General features: G+C 42.4%; 1 protein-coding gene and 1 long non-coding RNA gene across 9 annotated transcripts in view; one reads left to right on the top strand and one right to left on the bottom strand.

Moving 5' to 3' along the window:
• The window catches only part of SYT1 (synaptotagmin 1), a 637087-nt gene that overhangs the window by 380445 nt on the left and 235686 nt on the right, over positions 1-20956 (bottom strand). For all 8 annotated transcript variants that reach the window (XM_053253068.1, XM_053253063.1, XM_053253070.1 and 5 more), the window contains one exon: positions 14271-14330. The gene's annotated coding sequence lies outside the window, so the exon portion shown is untranslated. The remainder of the gene's footprint in view (positions 1-14270; positions 14331-20956) is intronic.
• Positions 14342-19887, top strand: LOC128326366 (uncharacterized). Its single transcript, XR_008308002.1, has 2 exons — positions 14342-18006; positions 19006-19887. It is a non-coding gene; the product is annotated as an uncharacterized LOC128326366 (long non-coding RNA).

The following is a 20956-nucleotide window of genomic DNA, read 5'->3' as shown; positions in this document are numbered from 1 at the left end:
TCTTGTAAAATTAGGAAGAGAACTGTATCTGCTAGCCCTGCTGCACAGCTGGCTAATTTGTCCTTCCAGGTCTAGCTCTCTGATTCGAGTTGTACCCATCAGAGATGTAACTACAATTACGCATTTAGGATTATATATCTTTTTATTTCCATGCATGTTGTTTAGCTAGTTGTTATGCTTTTTACTGTCTTATTATGTCTTGTTTGTTTTTCTTTAAGCATGACATATTAGCTATTATGTTTTATGTTGTTTTAGTATGCTTTAATTTTGTGTTATGACCTGTGGTTACAACAATAAACTTACTTACACAAATTCACAGGAAAACAAGAGGGAAGAGGAAGAGAAACGCCTCTTTCCGTATACTGTCCCCGCTGCCGTCGCCACTCATCTTACTGCTTTTCAGGAAGCAGTAAGTAAAGGGAAAGATCTAGTACACATTTATGAGTGGATAATTTTGGGATGAGGTGGGATTTGAAATAGTCACTTGTTCTTTAAGGTGAGCCTTTCAAACTTCTAAAATTCATCTCCAAGACCAAGCTTGGAAAGTGTGTTGTCTTTCCAGAAAAAAACATGCAATATGGGGGAATTACCTATATCGGGCAGCAGCAATATAGGAAGATGCTGAAAGGCATCATCTCATACTTCACGGGAGGAGGCAATGGTAAACCCCTCCTACCAAAGAAAACCACAGGGTCTCCTACCAAAGAAAACCACAGGGCTCTGTGAGTGCCAGGAGTTGCTATCGATCTGATGGCATGTTTTACCTTTACCTTACCCATATCTCTAACCCAGGATTAACACAATGTTTCTGTGTCATGTGCAAATTGTGAAACCGAGCAATACTGCTGTCAGCTCCTGCAATGCTGATCACCATTGTGTGTGCATGTGTAAACACATTCTCCCTTCCCACTTCCCCCCAGCATGTGATCAGAACAGATTGCATTGTGCTTCTTCACCAAGCACCACTGATATGTGCTGCAGCATGTGAGGGTCTCTGAATCTGGGGCTTTAGTCTTTAGAAATGTACTCTTCATAGGCATTTGCTCTTGCTTCTTTCCACTGAGTATTTAAGATTCAGTTTGTAATGGCTGTTTGACAACTGAAGACATAATGTTCCAGAAGAAAAGAATGAAACACAATACCCGGGTTTTGTGGCACTCTCATTAGTGTGTCTAATCAGCAGCACACAGAAACTCTTCAAACAGATCTGAGGTAATGTGTGTTACAGCCAGATAATTTAGACAAAGTTCAGTTCTCAAATATTTGCACCTAGACTGCCAGCACTAAGGGGGGGAGCACCCAAAAATGTGTCATTACTGCATCTACAGTGTGATTTAAATAATATGCCAATGGGACAATATAAGCCTGCTTTCAACACCACAGAGAGTTCAGATAAAAGGGACAAGCAGCAGATGAAAACCTTCAGGTGGCAGTGTTTGGAGAGACTCTGAGAAGCTATTGTTTACGTAATAAAATCCATAAATGTTAACAACATCGACGCTCTATTCAAACTCGCAGGCATTCTGGAGGGCCTCGCAGCTCTCAAGGGCTGCTGTGCTGGACGGTCAGGCTCAGCAACCGCTCCCGCTGGGGGGTGCGCAGCTCACCCCCAACCACAGCTGTGCACATGGCAGCTAGAATTATTTTAAAGACTGGCGGTTTGGCCTTGCAGTGGCAGGGACCTTGTCACCAGCTGAGCTTATTCTGCTTGCTCCCAGAAGCCTCCCTGGTTGCAACTGCATCTCCAGGCTTAGAGACTGCACCTTTGCTATGCTCAGGAGCTGCACTGCAATGTGAGCTCCCAGTCTATGTTATACATGGGGACATATAAGTTGCTTAGTTGGCAGTGGACTGGTCACCCCTAATTTGGCTGAAAGCCTCACAAATTGGAAAGGGAATTAGATCCACACTCCCTCATTCTATGCGGGGACGCTGGCTAAGCAGACTTCAGAACTAGCTACTGCAAGTGTCTGGCATTCAAGATCAGTTTGGATGAAGCACTCAGGCCAGGAAGCGAAGGCAGATAAGACAGCAGACTCTGTTACAATACGGATGAGTCAGTGATGTAACTTTGAAAAGGTGCCCATCGAAACGTTTGATAGGATTATTGGGAAACCTTTCCCAGCACAGGATATTCTTTGAACCCACCTGCAGACTCTGATTTTCATTCAGTCAGCCTTGGATACCATAGGTGATTCACAAACCCTCATACCCAGGAGAGAAGATCAGACACAATGCATTCCAGAAAGGTTGTCTGGGCTCCCTTGTTCAGCAGAGCAGGACAAAAGATAAGTTCCTTTAAGGTGAAATCTTTTTTTCACTGGGGTCCGAACCCTCTCTCAGCAGCCCTGGCAATACCTGGGGCTGTGTATGCCGAAAGGATGAAACAATGAGAGGAGAACACCTAAAGAACATCTGAAGTAGGGATGTGCAAATCAATTCATGCATGGATTGTTTCGTGATGAATTGGGGCAATTCGAGAATTTGCCTGTGAATCAAACCACCCTTTAAATGAAGGGGCTGATTCAAGGGTGAATTGAATCATTTCCAATTCATCACAAATCAATTTGTATGATTCGCGTTGCAGTCACCATTTTGTTTCCGTGTTTTTCAATTGCTGATTGGTTTTCTGGCACTAGTTTCCGATTGGCTTGAGATCTCCTTGCTTCTTGATTGGCTTGTTCTCATTCAAATCAACTTTAGCTGGGGGGGGGAGGGAGCTGGGAGTGGGGAGGCCAAAGGAGGGAGTTTCAAAACGTATATAAGAGGGTGATCAGAGGCAGAGAGAGTCATTGCTTTTTGTGCCTCAGGAGAGGATCATCAGAGAGAGGGGAGGGGGCTTATCTGACTCTCTTTTTAAAATCCTTTTAATTTTCAGTAACAAGTTGCCAACTGCTGCTTTTTTCTGTTTATTAATTAATTTATTATCATTATCATTATTATTACCAGCAGCACCACTGGCTTTAACTGGGTGCTGCTAGAATTTTATTTTGTTATTCTAGCCAGCCCACTCCCTGTGGCTTTAATAGCTGGGGTGCTGTGTGTGCTGGTTTCCCCCTTAGGTATTTTATAAAATAAACAAGAGCCCAGTAGCATAACTGGGTGCTGTTTGGAATTAATTTCCTTGTGTGTGTATTCTTTTTATCTCATTGTTAGCTCCCTTTAATAACTGGGATGCTGTGATTTTTTTCTTTCTGGTTTTATATAAATTGTAGCAGCAGCCCCCGGGCTTTAATGATATGCTGCTTGGAATTTTATTCCTTATTTGGTGCTTCTCAATAACTGGGGTACTGTGGTTATTTATAAATAAATAAATAAATAAATAAATAAACAACCTGCTGCCACCTTTGCTGTTTCACTCTGTGTGTGCTGCCTGTGCCTGGTGGATTAATTTTTTATTTTTGTAGGCTGGTGTGTGGTGCCCAGCCTGCCAGGCTCACTCTTTTTTCGGGTTTTCCAGTAGGCTTATGAGATCACCTGGCATTCTGTGTGTGTGTCCGTGTGTCCCCCCTGCCCCCACCATCAACTTCGCAACACCTGGACCAGTATGAACCAAATCAGGTACAGTTGTAGGGACACATAGGAACACCTCAATGATGTAGTTTGTGATGATGTCATACACCCCAATCCAAGATGGCGGATGCATAAACTTTTGAGGTGCAAGTGGGTTAACTTGTGAACCATTTAACCAATTTGAACCAAATTTGCTACAGCTGCAGGGACACATAGGGATGCCCAAATGGCGTAGGGAGTGATGATTTCATCCACTCCAATTCAAGATGGTGGCTGTGTGAACATCTGAGGCACAAGCTGGCTAATTTGTGGACTGTCTAACTGCCTTAAACGTACAGTGGCAGTGAGTGAAACACAAGGACATCTCAATGGCGCAATTTGTGATGGTGTCATCCACCCTGATCCAAGATGATGGATGCATAAATCTTTGAGGTGAAAGTGGTCTAACTTATTTATTTATTTATTTATTTAACATATTTTATTTAACATATGTTTATACCGCCCAAAATGCAAGTTCTCTGGGCGGTTTACAAGAAAATAAATTGTGAAGCGCTTAACTGATTTGAACCAAGTTTGCTACAGTTGTAGGGACACATAGGGATGCCCTAATGGTGTGGTGTGTGATAATGTCATCCACTCCAATTCAAGAAGGCGGCCATGTGAACATCTGAGGCACAAGCAGGCTAATTTATGGACTGTCTAACCCATTTGAACCAAATTACGTACAGTTGGCGTTAGTGACACACAGTGACATCTCAGTGGCATAGTTTGTGACGATGTCATCCACACTGATTAAAGATGGCAGATTTGTAAACTTTGGAGGCACAAGTGGGCTAACTTGTGAACCGCTTAACCAATTTGAACCAAATTTGCTACAGTTGTAGGGACACATAGGGGCACCTCAGTGGCGTAGATTGTGACAATGTCATCCAACCCAATTCAAGATGGCAGACATGTAAAACATTTGAGGCACGTGCACTAACTTGTGGACTGTCTAACCAATTTGAACCAAATTTGCTACACCTGTATGGACACATAGTGATGCCCCTATGGTGTAATTTGTGGTGATGTCATCCACCTCGATCCAAGATGGTAGATGTGTGAACTTCTGAGGTGCAAGTGTACTAACACTTGGTAGGTTGGTAGGGTATGACCAATCCTACCTAGCATCCAACCCACAAAAAAATCGGGCAAGCAGGCTATTTTAAATAAATGTTTGAATTCTCAAAATAGAATGATTATAATTCAGTGGGTGGTCAATGGGGAACTTGAATCACCCCATTCAATGCACACACACACACACACACACACACACACACACACACACACCACCTCCATGGCTGATGAGATATGGAATGGTGCCCCTGACCCATGTGTCAGGGTGTCAGCTGTGCCCAGCACCAATCTGAGGCCATGGTTTTATCCAGACACAGGCAGACACTGCCTGCCTTCCTTAAGTTGTGATTTGGTTTGCTTGTGAGATGGTAGTATTGTGGCAAAAATGCACAGTGGCATGGCAGCTCAGCTCAGCTCTCTCTCTTTTCGTGGTGAGTTCCATCCACAGTGGTCTTGGACTAACTTGTGCTTCACTCACTGCTCTTGGTCTCCTCTGAAATCTGAATTCTGCCTTGCATGGTATACTCACTCAGTCAAAATGTGGCTGAAAACTTGGCTGTAGTTGAGCTTATGGTAATGCTTTTTAGCTGCTAAGGGTGCTGCTGTGCTATGGCAGCTGTTGCAAGTGAGGACGGAGTCATAATGGTGTGTGAGAGAGCAATTTGTGCCAATGGATTCTGGGTCAGTGATTATTTCTTGGCCATTTTTGGATTGTACATTTGGCATCATGTGGTGTTCTGTTCTGTGTTGGGAGGAACTGTGTGAGCTTCTGTTCTGCAGTGGTGGTGGGTTTTTGTTTTTGTTTTGGCAAAACAGGGTTGCAACATGTATGCACTCTGCTTGTTTTTCCCATAGGGAACAATGGGAAATTCAAAACACCCAGTTGTTCCCCATGGGTAGGTCCTAGGGACACCAAATTTAATTTTGAATTATTATCTGGGCCATTAACTCAATTTATTAAGAACTACCTGATTGTTTTGTGGGTTGGCTGGCAAGCAGCCAACCCACCCAACACACTTAGGTGTCCCATGGACCTACCCATGGGGAACAATGGGGTGGGTCGAGGTCCCCATTGTTCCCTATGGGCAATCTGCAAATTTTTAATTTCCAGTTCGACAAATCAATTAAATATTTTGCAATTTGATGTTAAATCAAATAGCCAAAAAAAAAAAAAAAAAAGATTCGTGCATACCACTAATCTGAAGACCCAAGCCTAGACAGATGGCATCAGAGTCTGACTGCCTACAAAGAGCCATATGGTTATCAGAATGGCTGGGATCATGCACTGAAGAAGCCCTTTTCAAGTTTTTTTTTTAAAGGGACCACAGTAGCAGCAAATATTATTCCTGTTCACAGCTGAATGTGAAGAATGGAATCTAGAGATTTTTCATTGATCCTATCCTTCCCCTAAAATGGCAACTCTCATTTTGAAAATTGAACTGCATGAAAATTTGGTGATCTCATTAATTAACACAGGCCATTGCTCTGAGACAGACTTGCAGCTATCCAAAGGGTACATATCCGTTTGCTACTGGGATAGCAAAACAAGGCCTAAAACACACTTAATGTTTTCCTCCTTTTTTACGTCACTTTGAGTGTTTGGTACAAACAGGGGGGAAAAACACATCCTACTGGCTATATGCATACCTTTGGACTGGATGCCACTCTGTACTGCTGGATGCAAGCTATTTTGTACTGTTTCTGCAGTGTTTTACATGAAGAGATGAAGGTGAAATATGTGCAGAAAGCTTACTTTGTATGCTGAACATCAATTGCTGGATCAGGGCCATAGCCTTCACATATGAAATTATTTCTTGAAACAAAATATTACTAACCATTCACTAAAGGATCATCTAGCTCCTGGGACAATGAGCATGCACTACATCTGTTTGTTAACTAAGGGGGAAAGCTGAGAAGAATCAGAAGATAAATTAAATAACAGTGAGCAATCAATCAAGGTGCTAAAATGATAGATAGCAACAAAAGTCCCCAGGGAAGCCCGCAGACAGAACCATTTTGCAAAATTAGGTTGAATAAGTACTACGTGTCAAATAACTGCAGAATGCAAATCCATGACTTAGGTTTCCCATCTGAAAATGTGCTGCTGCTATGGCTGCAATATCAAATAAACAAATGGGAAATAAGAGCTGAGGAACTAGAATGCATAAGAACTATAAGCAAGTATAGCATAGAAAAACCTAGTATATATCACTCTTACAACAGTATGGTGGAGGAACCACTCTTTAATTACATTTTGAGACCCTCCATGGTCTATAAGATAGAAACTAGCTCCAAGATTTCCAAGAGAGCAGACTGATGAAGCGTCCTGAGCAAGCTGATGAATCATCTTCCAGGAAACAGCAAAGGCCCAAGAGCTATCACAATACACTTCCTTCTGGATAGACAGGTGCCCAATTAAATGGTGATCTAAAGCAACATCTCAGAGATAAATAAATAGCCTTTTTCCTATTCCATTTGCCATTAGCCATTCACAGCCTACTGGACAGACCAATCCCGAAACCAGCTTCCCATTGGTTTATGACATAGGGGAAGTACCATAGCTCAATAGTAAAGTATCTGCTTTGTACGCATTTAGGTCTATCCAGTTAGGCTGGGCAAGACCTTCATCTGAAAGCTTGGAGAGGCTGTGCCAGTCACTGAAGAACAATACAGAGTTAGAAGGACCAGTGGTTTGTAAATAATACAGCTTTGTATGCATGTTGGAGCCCAGGCCTCATTGGTCAAGAATAGCAACAGTCCACCTCCAAAAGTGTTCTTTTGAGAAATAGTGACTTTTCACACAAAGGGGTGGTCAGATCCCCTCAGATGAGTATGTTTCTGACAGATATCTCCCATGAATTAAAAACATGTAATAATACCCCCAATTTAGATGGAACCCATTTGGGTCATAGTTCTATGAAACTAGTAAGCCATCAGGAACATTAGGGTTTTATACAGTATCACCATGTATGCATTATGCATGGCTTGTGATAACCCTTTTGACATTCTGGCAGGACAGGGAATTAGTTCATGTTCCTTTTCAGTTTTACCATTTATCTTATTATTCAGCAATATAACATGCAGAAACCAATATATCTTTTTTTCTTCCAAAGTTCTACAGTTGCATCTTAAATAGAAATGGACTCTTCAAAAATTCAAAAGGGACCTCATAATGAGGCTATTCTCACGATGGGGAAAAACTGGGCTAAAGAAGCCCAGCCTGGTATTTCCCCATCGTGAGAACCAGCAGACTCGCAGGCGAGCTCGGTGGTTCTCTGGTGGCTAGCCCACCAAAGTAGCCCTCCCCTTAGCCCTAGTCTCCCCTTAGCCTCTCCAGGATGCCCTGCGTGTTCACGCGGGGCATCCTGGAACTTCCAGGGGCTGCGCGGCCCCCGATCCCCGCAGCCCCCGCCAGCTCCATGATGGAGCCCGCAGTCATGCAGGCAGCCGATCCGGATGCCCAGGGCTGCCTCTTGATCATCTACAGGGAGAGCGGGCTAAGCCTACTTTCCCCACAAACCTCCTCTCGGCACTTCCCACTGCTCGTGAGAAGCGCTTCAATGTGTTTTAATTTGGATATTTATTTCTTAGCATATTCAATGTGCACTATAATGTTAAATATGAACTTGTAGCTTTTCCAAAGAACAGTGAGAAACAAACTCTTATAATTCTAGAAATTTGCAAGGTTAAAAAAAAAAAATCAACTCCTCTAGTGCTAATGGAGTAAAACTGCCCATGCTATTATTATTTCCAACTGCCTGAGATGAGACTTATTTCATTGTAGCAGTCCATCATTCCAGCAGCATCCTCATGAGCTGATGGTTTATCTGAACAATAACCTAATTTGTTACATTACATGAATTTATCTTTATAATACATGAATAATGGAGAAAACCATCATTAACCAGAGTAGTCATTATGAACCATTATAGCTGTCAATTGTATGATAATCCAAAATAACTGTCATGGTAGATGAGATTTGATAGCAGTTAAGTATACGAGGATGATGAACAGACACCTCTTTTAGAAGACATCTTGCAATGGCCTCTCCTCCACAGCCACAGGATTCTTATATTTTGGCATATCAAAGCCAAATCACACATGCGGCTGAATTGTAAAATGACAACAAAATAAAAAAATAAAACCCTATGAATTTTAAAAACTGATGAAAATAAAACAAAACCCTATAATTTATTTTATTTGTTTGATTGATTTGATTTGATTTGTACACTGCCCCAAACTTCTGTCTCTGGGCAGAACATAACATAAAAATAAGTTTAAAACATACCTGAAAACTTAAAACAATCTAAATAATTTTAAATCAAACACAGATTAAAACCTGAACAATTTAAAAAGCTGAAAAAGCTTGTGTGAAGAGGTGGGTTTTTAAATGCTTTTTAAAAATTGTCTATCACATTCCTCATTGTGTTAAAATAAACAACTAGTCTTGTGCCCTCTCCTTTCAGGCACACTTTTTATTATTGTTGGCAGTGGCTCTAAAACAATCAAATTGATGTCACTCTAATCTGCTCTCTTTATAATCAACAGATATGTGCCAAGCCGCTCATCAGCATAAATAATAAAAAGGAGGCCATCAAGCCTTTATGTAAGGCCTATTCACACAAAATGTTCAATGCATGTACAATCTGTTGCACAGTATGTGCAGTCTGTCATACAGGAATATGTCTCTGAGAGGTTATGCAACCCTCGGGGATATATTCCTGGCAACAAAATGTGGTTTTGGAGGGAGGCAGGCGCGTAACAACGATAGGGCAAGGGGAGACAGTTGTCTGGGGGCCCCACTGCCTGGAGGGGCCCCCCAGAGGCACCTCACGTGACTCCCCATTGCCCCCTGCCCAGCCCCAAGGCCCCTCAGCCACTTGCCCTGTTCGCCGTCTCTCCAGCTTGTTCTCCTGGCCGGCAATCGAGGCAGCAGACAAGCTGCAAAGAGCTCCTTTTCTCCCGCCTCTCAGCTGATCGGCGGGTGGGCGGGGCTTCCACGGAGGCCTCGTGTAGGCCGCAGTGAAGCCTGAACTCCAGTAGGGCCTAAGCCAGCCAGGAAGGAGGAGGCAGCCAGAGTGGCCTCCACTGTTCTCTGCAGCAGAAGACCCCCTGCTGCCAGGTAGAGTGTGAACTCCTTTTTGTGGTTACCTTCCCCACCCCCCCCCACCCGGATATATAGGCATCTGCTTGCCATAGGGCTTTGATATGGGGGGGAGGGACTGAGAAGTCTCTGAATATTTATTTTTAAACAGCTTGGAAAATTTGCTGGCTTAAAAAAAACTATCTAAAAAGTCCTATAAGTGGCTTGTTTCATGGCAGAAAATTACAAAAACTTCTGGAAGAAACAGTATTATATTTATTTTATTCATTCATTTATAAATGCACTTATGTTCAAGTTGTTTTGCAACCCAGAAGGTCTGAGCGAGAACTGTGAAGCATGTCTTCTGCTTTTATTTTATTTTATTTTTCTTGTGTGTGAACTGCTCCCCAATAACTTGCAGGGACTTCAGGGTAAATCTGGCCAACATGTGAATGCAGCACCTCCATTCCAGAGGAGATGTGTGTTAAAGGGCTTTAAAAGCCTCCTGTGAAAAACCTCCTGCAATCAAACTTGACTGAATTTGTTCAGAATTCTGAGAAAACAAACATAGGCTCACCCTGCATGGTTGAAAGTCTCCTTGGCTAATCTGCAGCGAGGGGCCCATTTTAATCATTCATCTTTCTAGTGTGTTCTAGGCATTAAAAGTAAAACAAATGTATAGTACTCAATGTATATCACTATATATTGTGACGTGTGCGTGTGTGTATTCAGTGAAATGTATTTCCAGGCAGCATACTTATTTTGGAATATCAGACTTAAATCCTTGGGGGCCTGGGGTGTGCGGAGGCCCTGGACTTTGAGTGGGGGGGCCCCATTTTAAAATCTTGTCTCAGGGCCCACTCCAACCTTGTTACGCCCCTGGAGGGAGGGGATAGAAACAAATATTGCTTTCCCTTTCCCCTCTGCCTGTTAGGCTGAGTCACTCAATGTGCTTCATGGATGAGTGGAGAATGCAACCTCCCTGCTCCTAGTCTCACACCCAAATCTACACCACACTGGCTGTAACAAAGGTTATCAAACCACACACCACATCTAAGAGTATAAGGCTGTACCAGGAAGTGACTTCCAATCAAATGAAGTCCATATCTACAATAGCTAACATTCTGGTGGGTTCTGATCTACACACTGCATATTGTTACCTGCTGTGTGCACTTCTGCAGTGTAGACAGGTACAGCTCTTTGTGCTGTCATACTGCATGTCACAACATCCTTCCTGTTCCAAGTGGGAACAATAGTTGCAGCATCATCCCACTCATGGAAATGCAGGTTATTGCAGAGAAAAGACTCTAAACAACTTTTCTTATCACTAAAGAGGAGCCAAACTGTGTGTGAAACCTGAGAGCAGGAAACCACAGCTCCATCCTCTGCTCAGTTCATAGTTCAGTGGGTGGCTTTAGGCAAGTCCTCTTACAACTTAATCTGTTTTTATGGGGCTATTTGAAAGATGAGATAACAGTAAAGCACCTAGTGAGTGCTACAGCATTCATCAGTAATTCTGGGGAAACACACAGTGTGGGCTATCTTGACTAATAATGTGAAGGCTAAAAACAGGGACACGGCAAGGTTGGATTAAGCCCTGGGAGTGAAGCTAAGTTGCCCTCCCCTGCCTGCCTTCCTCATCCTCCACCCAGTGCTTTTAGTATGCAGCAATTGTGACTCCCATTGTTAAATCTTGACAATGCTGGTGGCAAAAGACAAGTCAATATTCCCAACTGCACGGTGTAGCTTCCTGCCATTCTCTGGAGCTTCATGTCTAGGGCCCCACAACATACCCATGGTCTGGCTCCACCTTGTCTCTTAACTGGTGGGCTAGGAGGTCAGGCTCAACCCACTCCTCCCTTAAAGCTCAGCAGACAGGGACATTCTGGCTGATTGCTCACCTACAGCAGCTGTTAGCTGCTGAGCTTGTCAGTCAGAGGGCTGAGGGCATGTTTGGAGTAAATGAGGCCTGAGCATGTAGACCGCAGACTCCAAACAGATAAATACAAACTGAGGAGAGGAGAGAAACCAAAACAAGATATCTCCTCTTCCAAAAGAATCCAAACATAAAATAACATAAGCAGACCAAGGGAGAATTAAAAAGAAGAAGAAGATTAAAATCCGAACAAATGGACAAAGAAAATTCCCACTAAACAGAGCTAGCAGAGCCAGATGCTTTCACATCACCATCTTGTCTACCAAGCATTTAGACAATCAGTCATGAAGAAAGGAGGAGGAAAGCTAACTGACACACCTCCCCTCCTGGAGAGGAAGTTCACTTTAAACCAAGATGAATCCTCTGACTGGGAGCCCAGTGAGCCAGTGAGATGAGGAGGTGGGAGGGACAATGCAAATAGTGACCGCCTCACCACCCTCTGTCTGCAGCCTTGGGACAAATGTAACTACAACCCTACTCAAAAATTAGTTAGTTTTGAGAATCTTTGTTGGAGTCATAAATATATATTTGTCAATTTAAGTTTTTAAACAACTATTTCTCTGTTATGTTATGATTATCTAGTTTGTGCAGTTATAACTCCGTTAATAAATGCATGCTGAGGGCTTCAAGGTCTGCAAAGTCAATGGGAAGTTCCATTCTTTTTGGAGCAGAGATATTGCTCTATCACAAAGTCCTCCAGGCTCTGTCTTCCCCCCCATGCTGATTTCATGCTGTTGTGTTACAACTGAAACAGAAAAAAGTGGCACTGCAAAAAAGAGATACCAGCAACTACAGAGGAGGTTTTGTGCAAAAGCTGTCCTTTGGGACTCTGCCACCAGTGTAGATGTGGCTGATCTTTTGGACTGCCACTAGCAAGGATTAGTATAACATTGAACAATGTCTGATTTGAGGTGGGGGGGGATCCCCCATCTGGAGGAATCCTACATTTATGTGTTTGAAGTAAATGATTCTTTTATGACTAGGGTTCTCAAAACAACACATTTAGAATCAGGTTGCTGAAGGAACAAACTGGAAATCGCAGGTCATTAGTATATTTGCTATATGTCCCTAAACTGGCTTTGATGCAGCAAACCAATAATTCCAATCATCAAATGCTCTGCTGAAACAAATGCAGCAGGTAATTATTATTCATTCTGTTCCATCTTATGAATTTTAGGAAAGGTCTGCTGTACTGGGTAATTTTATTCAAGAGGTCCCTACATTTGTATTAATTGGGAAAAAGCACTTGAGAGGTGAACCTATTTTGTTAAGTAAATTATGTTTCAGTTTCTTGGAGTAGGCAATAAATCAGAATTGTCCCATTTTCTCAGAAGTGAAGTGACTGTTGCTATCTGAGTCTTTCCAAACTTTGTAATATTAGGTATTGTTAGAAAAAATGACAAAAGGGTAATTCTGCATTTGATTTTCAAGAACTGAGTCCAAACTGTTTGCTAAATAAATTATGTATTACACATGTTAAATGGCCACTGCACAGTTCCATTTCTGTAATTATATATTCATGGTTTGAACATTTGCATTCTATAATCATAACGCCATGACTGATAAATTAACTGATGGATTCTATGAAAAGGTTTCATCATTATATTCTGTCTGCAGGAGGAAGGGTGATTGTATTCATTGGAGTACCACAAAGGTTGATTAATTTCTTCTGCATGTACATAAATACATTCAGATTCTATTTGAATGGTTTTGATATGAGTTCAATGTGCTCTTGCTTGCTGACAGATTAGACTAAATCAATGGAATTTTTGATTATGTCTATATGGAATAGGAAGATTCAAACAGGTCTATAACCACTTGCCCATTTCTTGATTTTGCACACACTATCGCCAGAATTCAGAGAACTGGGAATTTGATTTAAAACTATGCACACTTCTGTATGAAGTCTGTTTCTAAAAACTGAACTTGAGGCAACATCACAAACTATATACTTGCATGCCAAACTCAAATCCACATTGCAGATGCATGTCAAATTTCAAATTCACATTGCAAAAGATCCTCATACATGGCATAGAAACCTCCTTTACTATATAGAAACCCTAGAGGTTTATAGGAGGCTGCACTGAGGTTTCAAAATGTTGCCACCCTTGCTGCAGTGCATACACACCACTACAATGGATCAGCCCTAGCTACAACCAATGAGCCCTAGCTACAACCATAGGGACCATGGAGACCAATGCAAGCATGAGTAAACACTAGTAAAACGTAAAAGCTATGAAGGGATTCGGGAAATTTCTGCCCTTCTTACTAGGAACACACAAAGCCTACAAAATACTAGGAAAAAAATTGTAGCATTTATTTAGTTTTGTGTCTTCCTACAGCTGGTACTGCATCAAAAGCCAAGAAGACAGTCATACCAATATTTCCCCATGTGATGCCACACAGATACATGGATTATCTTGGTCTTTCATCTAAGAAGATTACAGGATAAATTAATAAAAAAAAAACCCTACTCCAGTGAAATGAAATTGAGTTTTGAAAGATGGCAGAATTTGCTTACCAGACTAATTTCTTGTTTGGGAACAGAAAGAACAGGCAGGTCAAAAACACAAACACGTAACAAACAGTGCTAGGCTTAGAGTACAATGAGAATGAACTTACTGTTCACACTGTGGATTTGATTGTCTTCTCTGTTTTTTCCCCCCTGTCAGAACTCCGTTTCTGTGAAGAAAAGCAACATAAGATTGTAATTATGATAAATATCTAATCAGACTATTCCATAAGAAAAATAGTGATAAACCCAAGCCCTGCAACCATGTATGATATGTACAGTCATAATGAGGTGACTTTTTGTCAGAATGCCTGGAATGATATTTCCCAATAACAACCTGGGGAGAATGGAGAAGAGAAAAGCAGCTGGCGGTGGAAAAAGTGGGAAGAAGAAATCTGAAGGAGAGCAGATACTGCTTTGTTGACTAGGCAGATGGCCAGGCTACTAATGTACCAGGTCTGGCCAATCCATAGACTTCATACTTCCTGCCCATCATGGGAGTTGGTGTTGCACACCTCTGCACCTCAAAGGGACCAAACACAGTCCCAGATAGCTCACCAAGCAGGGCTCCAGCCTAGGTTCCTAGATCAAGCCTGATTACTTGTATGTGTCATACTAAGGATGGGTCTGTTGCTCAGTAGTAGAGCATCTGGTGTGTATACTTAAAGTCCCAGGTTCAGTTCCTGGTATCTGCAGGTAGAGCTGGGGTAAAACTACCTGGAACCATGAAGAATTGCTGACAGAGTAAACAGTACTGAGTTAGATGGACTGATGGTCTGACTCAGTATAAGGCAGCTTCTTATGTACCAATGTGTGTGTCATTGTCACATGATAAAGCTTTGTGCAATACTGTTTCATGTGCTAAAAAATACCTAAATCATGAAAACAGCTAGTTTATCCATAGTACATGAAAACAAGAGGTAAATTTACCATGACAACATTGAGTGCAAATATTTTGCAACCAGCTAGAGGAGGCTGAAGAATAGCACTGCTCTGGCACCTTATGGGTTAGCAAGTTCATTTGGCATGAACTTCTTTAGGGAATAGCCTGCTTCATCAGATGCCTGAAATGGGACAAATGGGCTGAATCCCTGAGGCGCCTGCTCCTGGCACAAGCCACGAGAGCAAGTGAAGGGCAAGCGGGGGAAGGGACAGGTCAAGGGAGAAAGGCAAGAAAGGAGGTGCCTGGGCCAGGGAAAAGCATAACATCGGCCCCCATAGAGACCAGCTCTGGCCTGTGAGGGCTGTTGGGGGAGCCCCTCTCCTCCACCTTCCCAGGTGTACGGAAAGACCAGTGTGCCCTGAGAGGGAGGGAGGAAGGAGGCGCCCAGGCCAGGAAGCTCTTGTCCTCAGCTCCTGAAAAGACCCACAGCCTGAGGCAACGTTTTATTAATCTGTTATTTGCTTCTCTTAATATTGTAAACCACTTTGCGTGCCTTTGTCAAGGCAGAAAGGCGGTTTTAAAATGTAGTAAGTAAGTAAATAAATAAATAAGGGAGAGAATGAGAGAAACAGGGAGGAGGGGGAGGAAGACAGCGTGAAGCACCTTCTTCTGGCATGAGTGAGTCCCACACGTTCCCAGGCCCCGCACACTCCACTGCCCTCACCCCTGAACTGCCACCTGAACTGCAGCTTGTCTCTTGGGAAAGGCTCTCCCTTCCTGTGCTTTCCTTCCTGTGCATGCACCCACCCCTCCCCCAAGCAGCCACCCCCCACAAGAGGGGATTCTGAATCAGCTGCAAATGCAGCTCTCCTTGGGATAGGTGTACCCTTATTGGGCCCCACACTCACCTTTATTCTTTCCCTGAGAGGCTACCTAGATAGGGGGTGGGGGCAATCTGTTGCAGCCTGAAAGCACAGTCGCTCTCCAGATGAAAGGTGAGTGTTCTGGCCCCATCTCCACCATCACCGCTCCCCTGAACTATTTGGGTGGTGGTGGGACCAATCAGCTGCAGCAGCTCAGGGTACACACTGATGTCACACCAGTGTGCTGTTTTTGAGTTGCCACTGATCTTAACCTGGGCTGCTGCTGCTGGCTGTTCGTGGTTGCTCCTTACTTGCTGCTTGTTATTTGTAAGGAATACAGCTGAATCTACTGCTGTGCTTATATAACTCATATCTAGTATACTGCCATATTTCAGTCTGTGCATTTTGATCATCTTTGGTAGGCTATTTGAACATGTCAGAACTTGGAGAGGCTTGTAAAAGAAAATAACTAAAAACAGTTTTATTCAATTACTACATACTGCTTCCGTCTGAGGCCTCTAGCTTTCTTAGATACACTCAAAAATATTTAGTAGGTTACAAAAATAGGTTGTCTTAGACATGTTCAAATGTTTATAGGGTCTTTTGCAATGCCCTAGGTAGGGTGGGTGTTTCTTATTTCAGGTAGGGTGGGTGTTTCTTATTTCAATTACATTACAGGTAAACAATAATAGAACAGTATCAGGAATATGCAAAAGCACACACCAAAGAAACAGAAATTCTAACACAACCTCTTACTAAACCACTTTCTCCTGCCCTAAACTTCCAAAGCCACTAGCCTTGGCTTCCTTTTTCCTTGACCTCACCAAACTCTGGTTGAGAATCAGGCCCCTGCAGTTCTGTCTTCCAAGAGCAGCAGTCATCCTGTTGCAGCAAACTCCATTGTCACATGTCCTTCTCAGCACCTCCAGCCTAGCTTCTTCTCTAACATAGAACTCCCTTCTTCCTGGCAACAGCTCTCTAGGTCTCACCCACCTGGTGAGCTGATTGGCTGAGCCCTGGAGTTCACCAGCCTGACAGTCAAGAAAAGGGTTCACTTCCAGTTAACTCTTTAGAGGGAGGGGAGGCTGGTCACTACAGAAGCAATCTAAGTCGTAACTTATACCATAATTTAAGTGGTAAAAAGTGGTATAAACATACAGCACTCAGGCTCCCAATTACTCCTGCACACTTCCTGCCTAGTGTCCCTTATTCAGGCAGTGGAATGTTGACAACATTCCCATCTCTTACATCTTTTAAAAGGGCAGTCAAGACACATTTGTTCACCCAGGCTTTTAATTAGATATTGTTTTAATTGTGTTTTAATAGTTTTAACTTTTTAAATTTTAATTGTTGAAATACGTTAATCTTTTTATTGGTTTTTTTTATTGTCTTGTAAACCACCTAGAGAACTTGCGTTTGGGGTGGTATAAATGAAATGAAATGAAATGAAATAAACCCTATCGGGATTTTAGGATCTCAAGTCTGATGGAAGAAAAATAGTTTTTACCACTTTTCTGAATACTTGATAGAAAATGCTTGCTGGAGCTCTCTAGGGAGAGAGTTTCACGAAAGGTGACACCACCCCAAAAGGCTGTTTCTACAGCGATGGTGGCCAGCCTCAGGGTCTCCAGATGTTGTACCTATCAACTGGGTAAACTTCCCATCAACCCAGCCACAATTTATTATCCCAGGCCAGTAGAATATTTCTCATAGCCTCTATGAGAAATATTCAACTGGGAAAGGTATTGCAATAATTGTTCATTTGTTTATCAGCTTTGCTTTTAGTTGTCATGATGAACAGGTAGTTGTGATGCTGTGAAAGGTAGGTGTGAAGTATAAAATCAGTGGCAGAAAGGGTAGAATAAAAGGGAAGCTACACATAATTGTACTGTGAAATCATACTGACTTGGATCCAATTCTTTCTGCTTTGTAAGTACTGTATGTATGTTCATAGCTGGGAGGGAAATAGTTTGGAGCTACTTAGTAATATCACTTTCTGCTATATTTCAAACTTCCAGTTCACAATGAAGTGTGTGTTGCTGGGTGTATAAAAGGAAAGCAAACATGGGAATAAGGAAGTCTGGAGTGATGGAAAAATATGTGAGTATTAGAAATTACATGAAGGTTGGTATTGCTACAAGAATTACAATTGTTTATTTCCCTTTCGAATTCATGGAGATTGTAGGTTAAAAAAAATTGGGGTTAAAGAGAAGAACTGAAACACTTACAATTTCCTTCATATTCCAAAAAGAATGGAAATTGTAACATTTGCACTTTTATGTCTGCTGCATGTTAGTAGTATAATCTTATGTTCTGGGTTTTTAAAACAGGTTAGGTTCCATGTACCCCTTTTGAGTCCACTCCATTCACCAAGTTTGTGCAGCTCAATGCACTCCGAGACCAGAAGCTTGGTCACTTTACTGTACATCGAAGTAAAGTCTTAGCAAGCTGCATTCCTGAGATTAAGAGTCAATCTGATTAGTTGTTTCCTGGTGCCCTCAGGTCATTAGTGCAGCTGCAATGGAACTAGGTTATGACACTCTGATGGCATCTAAGCATGTACACAGAGTCTGGGGCAGACCAGACCAGTGTACCAAAGAGACAAAAGACAATGGAATGCAAGCTTCTTTCCCTCTTAATGACCCTCCACAAATAAGACAAGCATCCAAGGACATCCATCCTTCTTCCCTTGTCTCTAGTTGGAGAGATGTGCCTCCCTCCCATATTTATTTTCAGTCTACCGCAATAGTAAAGCACCTGTTGAGAAACTGTTTGAAGGGGACATCCTAGTGATAGCCCACAGGATATGCAATACTGATTCATTATCACAACTTATACAGAGCAGGTATTCAAAATCTTTTTGCCGGTACCCATGTACACATGTCTTCAAGCTATGTTTTGGACTATACAACCCTTCCCCATGAGGGACACATTAGTCAGAGGGTTCCTCAGGTCAGTCTTTGCTGATGCACACCCACACATGGAGAGACACTCAAATGACAGACGATCCCCACCTAGACAGCAGGTAGCTATGAATGTGTCTCTGTTCTGTCTCTTTCTCTAAACTTTCACTCTAAAATCTCTTTCTCCCTTCCTTAGTACTAGGACATGGTAAATGTGTATTGGGGCGGTCCGAGCCATTTCCAGAGAGTCTGCAAACCTGGGCCAGTCACTTCTCTCTCAGCCTAACCTACTTCACAGGGTTGTTGTGAGGAGAAACTTAAGTATGTAGTACACCGCTCTGGGCTCCTTGGAGGAAGAGCGGAATATAAATGCAAAATAATAATAATAATAATAATAAGAAGAAGAAGAAGAAGAAGAAGAAGAAGAAGAAGAAGAAGAAGAATTGGTGGGACCATAAAATTGAAAAAGTTGAAGAAAATGAAAATGTAAAAATATTATGGGACTTCCGACTACAAACAGACAAACATCTGCCACACAATATACCAGATATAACTGTAGTCGAGAAGAAAGAAAAACAAGTCAAAATAATCGACATAGCAATACCAGGGGATAGCAGAATAAAAGAAAAAGAAATAGAAAAAATCACCAAATACAAAGATCTACAAATTGAAATTGAAAGGCTGTGGCAGAAAAAGACCCAAATAATCCCAGTGGTAATTGGCGCCCTGGGTGCAGTTCCAAAACAACTTGAAGAGCACCTCAACACCATAGGGGTCACAGAAATCACCATCAGCCATTACAAAAAGCAGCTTTACTGGGAACAGCCTATATTTTGTGATGATATCTATAATAACCAACAGTATTGATGATAAAATTCAGCCATCCCAGGTCCTTGGGAAGGACTCGATGTCTGGATAAAACAAACCAGTCAATAACACCTGTCTGACTGTGTAAACAAGAAATAATAACGTGAAAGACCCTTGTAAGCAACCCGGGTGGGCACTAACCTTTGCTTAACTAACCTTTTTCTCATCCTATACCCCTTTTACCCCTCAATAAAGCAACTCTTTGTTTCAAGCTATGTTTCTGTGTTCTTTTGCTTCAACCTGCTCTAAGTTCCAGTGCATCCATACCATTATACCATATCATACTTTCTTGGCATCTTAAGCTTACAACATAGCTGTATGCTGGTTTGCGCCAATAAGAGCTAATTTCCCCAACTTTGGACAAAATATAGTCGTGAAGGATGGTTACTACCACACTTCAGAGCAAACATGGTAACAGCCCTTGTGCTCAGTCACATTTGATTAGATAAAGTAATCACATAGATGTTTATGCCCTGTCAGGTTCACAAGGAAACACTACTTATGAAAGTGTAAATCTTAAAAGGCTCCTTTACCTCTCAAATCATGACATAAATCTGCCCACACTCTTCCCCCCATTACAGAATGTATCAGACAACGTGACTGAAAACTTTTTCAACAAAGAAAGAAAATATTTCCTGAAAGAGTGCCCATTTCAGGGGTGAGGCAGAACATAGGAACATAGGAAGCTGCCATATACTGAGTCAGACCACAGGTCTATCTAGCTCAGTATTGTCTACACAGACTGGCAGTGGCTTCTCCAAGGTTGCAGGCAGGAATCTCTCTCAGCCCTATCTTAGAGCTGCCAGAGAGGAAACTTGGAACGTAGATGCTCTTCCCAGAGTGGCTCCATCCCCTAAGGGGAATATCCTACAGTGCAAACACTTCTAGTCTCCCTTTCATATGCAACCAGGGCAGACCCTGCTTAGCTTAAGGGGACAAGTCATGCTTGCTACCACAAGACCAGCTCTCCTCTCCATGAACACGTGTCCCTGGACCATGAGAGAAGGAGATGTGCTCGCTGGGAAACAGTCCACTTTTCACTCTCCTCCTCCCACCTCACTGGCTTCCAAATGTGTGAGATTACCTGCATAGGAATGAAAGAAAGGACATGCTGGGAATGTTTTGTTTTTCAACATGTCCATATAGTTCTTCTGTTTTTATCCATGTCCACACAATTTTTCACCATGTTATGTAGGAAAGACAGGTGGGATCAGGGATGGGGGGATAAAAAGAATGTAGGTAGCCCGGGGTCCATCTTGATTTCTTGTCCCAGGGCCCAC

The sequence above is a fragment of the Hemicordylus capensis genome, chromosome 5 (assembly GCF_027244095.1).
Source record: "Hemicordylus capensis ecotype Gifberg chromosome 5, rHemCap1.1.pri, whole genome shotgun sequence".
NCBI lineage: Eukaryota > Metazoa > Chordata > Lepidosauria > Squamata > Cordylidae > Hemicordylus > Hemicordylus capensis.
This window is presented reverse-complemented; position numbering and strand designations above follow the sequence as displayed.